The 11,751-nt window shown below is 35.1% G+C and overlaps 1 long non-coding RNA gene across 1 annotated transcript; it reads left to right on the forward strand.

Moving 5' to 3' along the window:
• The first annotated feature begins 657 nt into the window (after positions 1-657).
• LOC128819848 (uncharacterized) lies at positions 658-2,037 on the forward strand. Its single transcript, XR_008440767.1, has 3 exons — positions 658-711; positions 1,746-1,868; positions 1,976-2,037. It is a non-coding gene; the product is annotated as an uncharacterized LOC128819848 (long non-coding RNA).
• Positions 2,038-11,751: the final 9,714 nt, after the last annotated feature.

Here is an 11,751-nt window from a genome sequence, read left to right on the forward strand (position 1 = left end):
CTGTAGTCAAATTCTATAGCAATTTTATCCTTGTTGGAGCATGGTAATGTTCCATGACATTAGAATATTGCTTGAATTTTTGTGCTATATTTTACTGAAAAATATAAGTAGAAATATTTAGAGAGTTTTTTAAAAAATTATCTTTCTGTGTAAGCCAAACCCTCACAGTATTGGCATGGCACTCCTATGAGAAAATGTATTACTTGCTACGCGAAGAAACTGTGAATCTTTTGTTTCCATGGATAAATGTCTTTGTCTTTTTCTTAGTGATCCAGAAGATATGAGACTCTGAGCATGGATATTCACCTTGTATGTCAATATCATGAGTATTTTAAAATGAGCTCAAAGGGAAGAGAAAACTACCAGACTAGTCAGAAAAAACCCCAAACTACTTCTGTAACAGGTACTTAATATTCTCCTTGCAAAATTTTGCCTTTCTGGCCTTGGCCCCATCATGCATGTGATTATGAGGGTTGGAAATAAGGCAGCTTGGGCTTCCTGAAATACAGGGGGATGTGTGCATGAGTCTGTTCCCTATATGTGCAGTGTTCCAAGTTCTTATCCTTCTCCTTTTTGTTCCTGTCCCCAGTCACTGCCTCCAGGTTACCAGCTTTCCTTATCCTTGCTCCCATGGCAACAAGTCTCTGTTCCAGCAGTAGTGGCTCTGTCTCTTCATCTCCTTCCTCTGTATCTATGTTCTGCAATTTAGAGGTAGCTTGATTTTCTGTCACTACTTTTCTTTCCTGTATTTATCAGGCCATGTGTGCTTGTTCCAAAAGTTCTACTCTGAATATACTGATTCTGTATGTGACACTACTTTAACCAAAGTGAATCCAGGCCTGTTTTCTTTCTTCTCCCAACCTACTCTGAACTACTCTCTTCTATGCTTGGCTGTCTGAAAGAGGAAAGAATTACTATTATTTTAAATATTGTTCTCCCACTTATCCATGGCAGGAGCAGAATAAATTGAATTGAAACAGAAAACATTTTAAAATTTAAATTAGATTAAGAAAGGTTAGAGTTATATGTACTTTAAAAACAATCATACTGCCACCATCATTTTTGTAGGCACTTTGTGCACAGAAAAGAAGACATGAATTTTTGAAACAACCTGCTTGCATCAAATGAGAAAAAGATTTCAGAATAATCATTCCTGTTGATTTTTGTTTGGCTCCTTAATATGCTTTATAACACAAAATATTCATGTTGGACCATGATTCTATCGTGCAAACAACTCAGTAGCCACTAACAGTTCCAAAATAAATATGCAAACTTTTGAAATGCTGAAAGTAAATAAAATAAAACAAAATTAAAATTTAAAATCAAAGAACAAAAAGGGGGAGAGAGGATAAAAGTTTAACATTAAGAAAGGGATAAAGATCCAGTGTGGGAGTTATAAATCTCAGGGACATTGTAACAGAATCAATTGATAGATAACAGTAAATTTCTCATTTGCTGACCTGTGATTATTTGGAATGAAACAATGATGCTGCTAAACAATATATTAGTGTGCATTACAATGAGTAGCAAGTTCTCCACTTTTATTTTACAAAGTGATTTTTTTTTTTTTTTACTATAAATCACTTGATTTCTTTTTAAGAGCTAAAGGTTTGGGGCCTGAAATCCTCCTTAAATCTTAGTGGGAATCACAGGATATTTAGCAATTGTCACACTGCATTCCCGTGTTGTGGTGGCATTGAAGAGCTTCTTTCTCCTAAAATACAAATAATTGTATGGTTTTTTAGGGGGAAGTGCTGTTTTTGCATTGTGTGAGTTGGAGTCCAGCTGTCTGGAAAACAGCTCTGCAGAGAAGGACACCAGGATTCTGGTGCACAGCAAGTTAAGGAGCCAATTGTGCACAGCCAAAGGTAAAGTCCATACTGGGCTGCAAGAGCATGGTCAGCAGGTCATGGGAAATGTTTATTCCCACTTCTATCTGTAGTGCCACAGTGTCGGGCTCCCCTCTGTAAGACAGGTACTGACAAATTGGAGCAAAGCCAGAGAAGGCTGCTGGGATAGACAGGAGGTGGAGCACACAACACCCTGAAGGAATGTACTTATTTAAACCTCCGAAAAGAAGACTAAAAGGTGATTAATTTTCTGTCTTTAAGTACATAACGGGTGGACAAACATAGGTAGTCTCTTCTCCAAGATTCAGGATGAAAAGTTGCATCATGAGACCTTGCAAGGGGACTTAAGGGAAAGAGTCTTCACAACGAGAATGGTGAACAGGCTGTCAAGAAAGGCTGTGGACTTCCACCAAAGCTTTCAGAATTTGACTGGACTATGCCCTATTTGATCTGGTCTAACTTCTGAATAAGTCTTGATTTAGACAGATGATTGAACAAGATGACCTACAGATCTCCCATCCAACAAAAATTACCTTATGATTCATGAGTCTATGAATACTGGTTCCCTAGGAAGATCTGCACTGTACTTTCTGCACTGCACTGTACTTTCAAGATTCCCAGAATAGGAAATACTAAATAAAAATAGAGTAAAGTTTGCACATTAAGACAGACTAGGACAGAACTGTTTGATTCCAGCTCTTTGAGTAAGCCACTTAAATGATTGTAGGCTTGGGAAGCAGTAGAGCATCTGTGAGCTTCAATTCTCCTCCAGTGAAATAGAATGCATAATATTTCTTCACATTTTTTTTCTAAGAGTGATTCACCCTTATGCATCATAGGTTTTTTAACAGACTGAGCCAAATCAGTCACTGATCAGAGATGCTATGGTACCACAGCCATTGTGCATTTGGTCAATGTACATATTAGTTCACAAGCATAATCATCAAATATATGGAGAAAAAAAAGAGCAAATAAATTATTCCAGAATCCTTCTTCCTGGATATAGAAACCTGCTTCGTCATCCAAGCAAGTATTTTAATTATTATGTCATATACACTCTGATATGAGATATAAGCGTAGGGGAACAGCCTTTTCTCTCTCAATCTTTTGAGAACTCCTGAATTGATGCCCCAGCATCTGTTCTACTCTAACACAAAATGCTGTCTCCAGGTCCTTGCTTCCTGGTCCTGCCTGCTCTACTGCTTGGCTTTGTACTGAGATATTGTAGGTGGTATGTCAGTACTGCGTAAATGTTTTGTGGTTAAAAACCAAAGAAGTGATTTGTGTTTATAAGCTTTAAATTGCCTTCCTGACAAAATATGCACAAGCTGAAAGCTTCTGCTCATGTAAAATTGTGATGGATTGCATTTTATTGGAACTTATGAATAGCTCTTTGATTTGAAACAATGAACCCTTTAAATGCCTTTAGAAATTATAGTGAGATAAAGGTATTGTTCTCCCTCCATCACCACCATCAGAGAGTGACACAAAAGGCCTGTTTTTCAAGACAGACCCACACACAATGCACACTCACTCCGATATAGCCATAATTGCACATTCAAATTTATAGAAGATGACAAATATAGTGTTGAATTTTCTAAGTTGGTATTGGATAGATGCCTGATTTTCAAATATAAACTCTTTTGTAAGTACACAGAATACATGTCTATATCAGAATATAGACACTATCTAGTTATATATATATATATATGTACAAAATATAGGTATTAAACTTAAAACATTATATGTCCAAAGACACACAACATCTATGAAAAATATTTCATTTTTTTCACCTACAGTTGATTTAGTTAGTATCCTAGGATAAAAAAAAAAACCCCAGAGATTAATATATTTTCTCAAAACTTTGGTGTGTGAGAATATATAGATTTATTTATACAGATGCACCTTCAGTTTTATCTTTGTGTTTATTTATACCCAAAAAAATGTCATTTTCATATTTCAAATATTTCTTTTAGGTGGAGGTTACTTGTTTTAGCACTCCCAAGTTAAATGGAATATAAAGTCAAGGGAATATATAGTTAAGAGTATGTCACTTCTTTTCATTAGATTCTGTCAAAATAGAAAAATTTGTGTTGCATATATATGTATATTTAACAGGAAAACAGGGGGCAATAAGAGAGTTAAAACTATTTGTGAAAGCTTGGTTTTTTTCTGGCTAGGAAGCTTTTAGTGGCAGTAGTTAAATGTTGAATATGATTACTCAAAACTGCTGCTTAAAACTGAAAATAAAGTTGAGCGTACTTGTGAAGACTATTTCAGAAATTTAAAAAGTAGTGCATAATTTATCAGTGTTAATAGCCTTAGGTGCATTTCAGTGCAATTCTGAGATAGTTCACCTAAACAGTCAACAATTTATCACATCACAATACATAAAATGTACTTTTAATTAATAAATAGCATTCTATTGCCTTTACAGCTACAAAAAATCAATCCTTCCTTACCTTCTACCTATAGTTTGGGTTCCTTTAATGGGTTTTAATGGGTTTAATTCTATGCTCCCTTAGCAAATCTTATTCATTTGCTTCCTGGAAGACTTTCTGTATTTTGTGGCATAATCTCAGTGTCTATAGGGTATCTGCCTGATATCTTAAAGCATCATTCATTACTCGTGAAATGGCACTCTAGCCTACCTTCAAGTAATGAAGTTTCTGTAATGTATCGTAGTTCTTGTTAACAGGCTATCTGTGAAGTCCTTAAGTTTAAACTGTTTATTGGGAAAATAAGGTGTTTCCAGTATTTCTGAATGGTTGATGAAGTATTTCACTTCCATAGTCTCAAGACAGTTGGCAAAATAGATCTTTATCTCTTACAGAGAAGTAAGTCAGAATTTCAAACAGAATATAAAAATTTGTTTATCGTCTCACCTTATTATTATAATTTTGCAATTATTAAACTTCAGGAAAAGAGAAGTGAAAAGCACGAAAGGATTCCAACAATGTCACAACATGGAAAAAAAAAAGAGGAATCAGGACCAAACCCAGTAACCAAATGTTTATAAGACCACTGAAATTTGTAATTTGTCTACCTGTAATGTTTTGTCAAGTATATGTAAGATACAAAACAAAATAATAATTAAATTATATGTATGTATTGAAATATTTCCCAAACAACTCTTTTATGAGCCATGATATCTGATTTGCTTCATGGGATAGTTTTTCATAGGCAGCACAGTACTGCTTAAAGGAATCTCAAGATAGTCTTACAGTGTTTTCCAGGAAAGGAAAATGACTCCTTTATATTTATATAAATGAAAATGACTTCTGATCCCTTATACTGCTCTAATTATGTTAAGTACATAATAGTTGTAGCTGAATATCTATCTTGAAGGTTTTCCCCTTGTTATAGGATGGAGTTCTGCCTCTACAGGAATGAATTAGACTTCACTTTATCAGAGAATACAAAACACCTGAATAATCTGTCCTCAAGGCCATATGTATGCATACAGCTATTTAGACATAGGTAAATCCTCTTTGGAAAAGAACCAAAGATTCAGAAACTAAGTTTAAAAAGAATTATTATAGATTTTTAAATCAATATAATTGTTTCAAAATGTGGGAGTCAACATAACTCCTCATGGAAGCATAAAACAGATACGGGTTTTTTTGGAAGAACTATGATATGATCATTAGACAACATAACATAAAACAAATTACAGATGCCTGGTACAATACTGCTATTAACAGAACAGGGATGAATACACAGAAATATGTAGAGGCAGAATGTTATCAAACAAAATGTAACCTGAAATAATAGCACACAGAAAAATCCAGCTTCAAAATTATTTTTTCTTTTCTGCCTCTTTTCTTGATAATTTCCATACCTAAAAGTGCAGAAAGATATCTCAGGTATTAAGATTCTAATTCGCTTTCTTACGTCTCACAGCTGTTCTTTCACTCTGTATTAAAGCAAGGTGTCTGGCTCTTTACTATTTCTGTACACTCAAATCTCTTCTTCTTTTTTGGAGCTCACCCACTGAACGAAAACAACAAAACAAATTGACATTGACATCAGCTGTGATCCATATTCAAAACTTTGTTCCAAGAACATACAAATTTTAGAATTTAACCCACCCTTCCAAACCTAAACTGTTGCTACGGCATGTGTTACCTTACAAAGGCAGCCACACCTCAGATAAAGAGCCTTGTGTGTCACAGGTAGCATGTGTGAATAGAAGCCTGACTCAGAGATGGAAATCTTCCAGTTTCCACTTTTCTCTCTTTATCAATTATTCTTAGATTTTTGACACAAAATTTTCAAAAGTAAAGGGATTTTTGACAAAGTTATTACAAAGTAGTAGATTAAATACCCTGATTTTATCTCCAAATAGCAGTATATCAAGAATAAGAAAGATGGAAGCAAGTTTTTTGTTAAATATAATCATCAAAGAAGTGTTTTGTGGTTGGGCTTTTCTCTTTTGCTTCCTGCAACTTCCAAGTAATACTAATGAATAAGCTATTCAAAGGTTGTGAGTCCAGTAGAGTAAAAGGGTAGTCATCACAATAAAATGGTCAAATATCACTCTTTTTATGATTTGAAAAATGGAGTAGTTCCATTGTCAACTGCTAGGAACATTCATCTTTGAAAGTTTATTTAGTTTTTGACCATGACTAATTTTGAACCTCCTGAGGTAAAATTAGCTGTTGCTAAAGTTCTGATTGCAAAGAATGCTGAATCTAAATTTTTCTTATGTTAAAATCTACATATCCCAGGCAGGACTTTTTGCGATAATCAAATTATTTCATTACTTTATTATCCATCTACATAAATATATACCTAAACCTTAAGGATCTGTGAAGAAATAAAACAGTATTTCGTGAAATAACTTCCCACTCCTTTGACTTGATTTTTGTTATAGACAAAACAAGTAGCTGCACAGGTTGCTACCTCCATTCTGCATTTTGAAAAATGTCTTTTGCATTTATATCATCAGAGATAGCTCACAGGATACCATCAAGGTGTTGATGCAAAACCTATTGTGTGACTTGTTCTTATATGTTTTTCTTAATGAGCCGTATCCACTTTGAAGACTAAATTAGGTTATCATCAGACTAACATGATCTACAAAACATTGTAAAAAGGTTAAACTCTCTTAGATGGGGTTCCTTGATATTTATATGGAATTACAAATACTCCTGTTAGAAGATTATCCTTGTACCCATAGATTAAGGCCACTGCATGAACACTCTTTTACAAATCAATATTAATTAAAAATTATTATGATCAGAGAACTAAACAAAGGGCCTATGCTACTAAAGAAAGGGTATGCCCCAGTGACAGATCACTTTTAAAACCTCTCATGCCATTGGGTGATATTTGCCATATGTCCAATGATTGATAGTAAGATTTAATGAGTTCTTACAAGCAATTAAATAATCAAGGGTTCCTGCTGTTACATGGCATAGCTTGATAGAACAGTGACAAATGAGAGAATATCTGCAACCTAATCAAAGGGACATATTTCCTTGGGAACAAAATAATATTATCCACCAGTGCAATCAAAGGACAAAAGAACACAGAGAGGACGCAACAGAATGAGATAAATTTTGTGCTCTTTTCATTATTCTGGCCATACAGTTTCCATTTATTGGATCCTATTAAATCAGAAAGACAATTAGGATACTTAAATATGTTTCATTTGTCATAAACTGTTAGCTAGTGCGTACATACCCATGTCCAGTCACCTTAGGTCTTCTTTCCCCATTAAACACTATCCTAGGTTATGGTTTCTGTATTTTTATGTGTTATTCATTTCTATTGTGATTACTGAAGTCCTGCTTTAGTTTGGATTTTGTTTTTCATTTTAACTAAAAGGGATACAGTAAAAGACTGCACGACACCAAATCTGTCAAACATTTTTGATTAATAAATTGTTCTAAACATTATATATTATCTATATGAACATTAGCTCCACTTTGGATGTGGAATGACATAATTTTAGAATTTCTTTTAATTTCTTTTATATTTTTATGTATTTTAAAATTTCTTTTCACTATATATATTCACTGCTTTTTCCTAATGTGGGATAAGCACAAGTTGTAAAACCTTGACATTTCCAAAAAGCCCAGAATACCTGTTTTTTCCAGCCAGCTGTGTTTAACACTGAAGTATCACTGATTCTACTTTTTCCACAATCCAGTACATTTGTTTTGTTTTTCCATACACAAAGTGAAACTTTTCCAGAGTATGTGTCATGTTTCAGACATTAGTTATATTGCTTAATGCGCTAATGGAAGATGCTCAGATACTACACCAAAAAGTTGGTACAAAGAATATACCTAATAACTATGGAACTAAGTTAAAGAAATCAGCAAGCAAAAAGCTTCTTAATTTTTCAATGATTTGAGTATATTTAGCTATAAATTCTCTTTATATATATATATAAATAAATAAATAAATATATATATATATATAAATTCTCTTTATGTCTTCTAAGCTAATAACCCTTTTTAATAAAATCTTTGATAAAGCCACATTTGATAAAAACATAATTCTTTGTTGGATTTCAGCTGTGGATGATTCTGCTGAAATCAGAATGCAGTGATACATCATGAAAGTGAGATAAAGATGCTTAAAGTAAGGCATGTTTTTAGATTAAGAAGATCTATTTGGTTTCTGTAAGTCTTAAAAATTACATTGTCCACCTCAAATATTTGCCTTGAAATTTTGGTCGACTCCAAATATGTCAGGTCAAGAATTGCTTAGATTAGTGGCTGAGGCAGTTTGGGAACTTGAGGAATCCTGCTGCTGCAGAACCACATGTGCACAATGACTTTAATGAACCTGTCAAGTGATGCATCAGTGTGGTTTAACATGGGGGTCTGTCAGATCAGTGATCCGTTGGATCACATCAAGTCTGAACTTAAGTCTGAGCTTAATGTGACCTAGTGAAGATAAACTAAATGAGTTCTACATGTAGGTAGTGGCAAGAGTCAACAACTACTAAAATAACAACTTGGTTGTTCCAGAAAGCAAACCTCTCAAGAATCATAGAGCAATACCAACTTTTTGGCAGCATTAGATTCCTAAGGACCACTCTCAATCAATATATTCACAAAATGTACACACCTCATTATATTCTGTACAGATTGCAAAGCTAGCTATAATGTAAAAACAGGCAGACAGTCTGTCTCAATATTATTACAGGAAGGCTTGGTTAAATTAATAGCTTCTCATTGATTAAAAAATCTTGCATTTTACATGTTCTTAAGTTGGTTCCCACCATTACCTTTCAATAACAGAATACGAGTCTTTGGAGAAATGTGGGTATATTGAACTACTGTATTGAAATATGAAGGTAGGCAAAATAAGCTGTTTACCTTAACCTATTGTTGTTTCCTGTCATAAAGTTCTCTCCACCTGAAAGATAAAGACAACCCCATCAATGCGCCCTAAATTTTTGTTTTTTGTTTATTTTTATAATATTCCTAGACTATTACAAATGTAGTTAGTTTGAAGCAGTCATTGACCACAATTCCACCAAATCATTCCAGTAATTACTGAAAGTGAGAAATATTTATCTCCATGTAGCATTTGCTATTGTATACAACTCTCAGCTTTTGATTCTTTGCGATTACTATACTAAATCCAGCTAAAAATAATAAAACTAATTCTGATCCACTAAAATGCTTTTGAAATCATCCTAAGAACTCATGTTATGATTCTTGATAGCATAGAACTCATGTTATGATTCTTGATTCTTTGCTAGGCTGAGTTTTTCATGCTAATCGTATTATGTACACTCCATCAAAAACTGTTTTGAGAGCTTCTGCATAAACCTATTCAAATGTATTTTACTGACATGCAATGTTGGAAGACTTTTCTCAGTGCCACAAGATCATCTAAGCTGAATTGAAGTACCACAAACACACAACATTTTTTTTTTTAATATAAAGAAGGATTGTGATCTATTGCCCTTGTTCTTTTGTACTTCTGCAAACTTGATCTGCGCCACTAGCAATCTTATGGGTCAGATGTTCTTCTGCCAGTCAAACAGGAAAGGACAGATCAGATGTCTGACTATGCCCTGACATATTTAGACCTGAGTTTCAACATACTAAGACCTGAATTTCAGAATAATGTTGCTTGTTTTAGTGCAATGCATATGTCTTCCTCTTTGTCAACAGAAACACTAAACCAAGCAGCATGTTCTTGGATGCACAGCAAACAAATGGCAGCTGCCACATGTGCAGCGTGACTAAGATATTGGGGTGTGAAAGCGAACAGACAAGGAGATTGACGTTATGGGGGCAGGACAGCTGTGTGATTTTCCTGTCTCTCAGACTTTGGGTTGTCACTTACAGTAGTGCTTTCAAACAAACACTCCTCATTTTGTACACTTTGTGGTTTACACCACTTTAGGGACTGATGATTGAACCAATTGAAGTGGCTGCCTAGAGGTTTGGGATTATGTCTGGAATAGACAACAAGGTAGTAAATTAATGCAGAAGCGTTGCTAGCTGCTCTTTGGAGTCCTTCTCTTCACAGTTCATGTAACTAGTCTTTGAAAGTATTAACTTCAGCATCATCTAGAGATGGTCTGTGCTTTTGCCAGTTGAGTTTTCACTATAGAATGTCTAGCAGATTACTTTCTCTTTAGAAAAATATGAGTCCATATGCTAGCTGAGTTAACTTTGTTACCTTCCAACTCAGTTTTTCATAGAATCATGTCATTTTGTAAAACTCTCTAGGAAGCATTTCCTCCTCATATTGGGCCACTGTCCTGATTTTCTGTGTTGACCACAGTGGTGTGTGTGCAATGTGGCAGGGAGGCTTTTCCTTCCCATGAGGCTGAGTCCATTCCAAGTTACAGGGGTCAAGCTGCAAGTTTACTTCCAGATATTCATCTCCTTAGCTCTATGTGTGTGTTGAATCGTCTCTTTTTTTTTTCCTCTGTTTTCAAATCATCAGTCCTGCAATGCAATGAAAAAATGTTGCTTGGTTCTCAATGAATTCTGTGGAAGTACCAAAGGGAAAGAGTAAGCATCTATATTTGGAATAAACACAAACTATTATTAGACAGAGATTTTGGAAGTAGTTGTAATTTATCTGCTATCAGGAGCAATAGAAAACCATATGGATGATAAGAAACATAACCAGGGCATGGTCCTTCCTGTGTCTGTTGACAGCTAATATGCACCAGGAGGGCAATGCCATATGTTTGCATGTACATTACCACGGGGGGCACTGACATATGTTCACACGTATGTCACCCCTCTGGCCTGCTGTCATAAGGCTGTTTCCAAAGGGGAGTGCTCCCTTGAAAAACAGAAACAAAACCCATAAGTGTGAGTCTCCTACATTCTCTTTGTCAGCAGCTTTTCTAGGACTATCACTGCTGTTTGATGAGCAATCAGAACAGATGCATCAAAGCAACAAAGGCTTCTGTAACCCTCTCCTATATCTCTTCAAGGTATTTGAATGGCAAAGGAAGAAAATACAGACACCCCACTAGAACAGTCACACCTCCTGGAAAAGTCATACCTGCTGAAATACTAGACCTGCTATAAGCCCTGAGGATGGTGAGCAGGTGCTTCTTCCAAAATATTTCATGGACTGTTCTTCTTTTCACTTCCTTTCAGGGTGGACATATCCTCATATCATGTCAAAAGCAGTTCTTGGGAGGATAAAAGAAAGAGTTTGAGGGTAGAGGAGTGACAAAGTGAGAGAATAAAAAGGTGGTGTTCATGATACTAACTCCTGCAGTTTTGGGGAGTTGGAAATAAACAGTACATTAGATTATGCCAACCGTTCCCCTGGCAGTGCAATATTATTCCTTGCAATGTAATTTCTAGTGTTTTGTTCATTCCATTTAGTACTAATCCAAGCAGATAGCGTTTCTGTTCTATCTCTTGGGAGACCATTTATCCCTCAATCCACTTAT

This window comes from Vidua macroura, chromosome 1 (genome assembly GCF_024509145.1).
Source record: "Vidua macroura isolate BioBank_ID:100142 chromosome 1, ASM2450914v1, whole genome shotgun sequence".
NCBI lineage: Eukaryota > Metazoa > Chordata > Aves > Passeriformes > Viduidae > Vidua > Vidua macroura.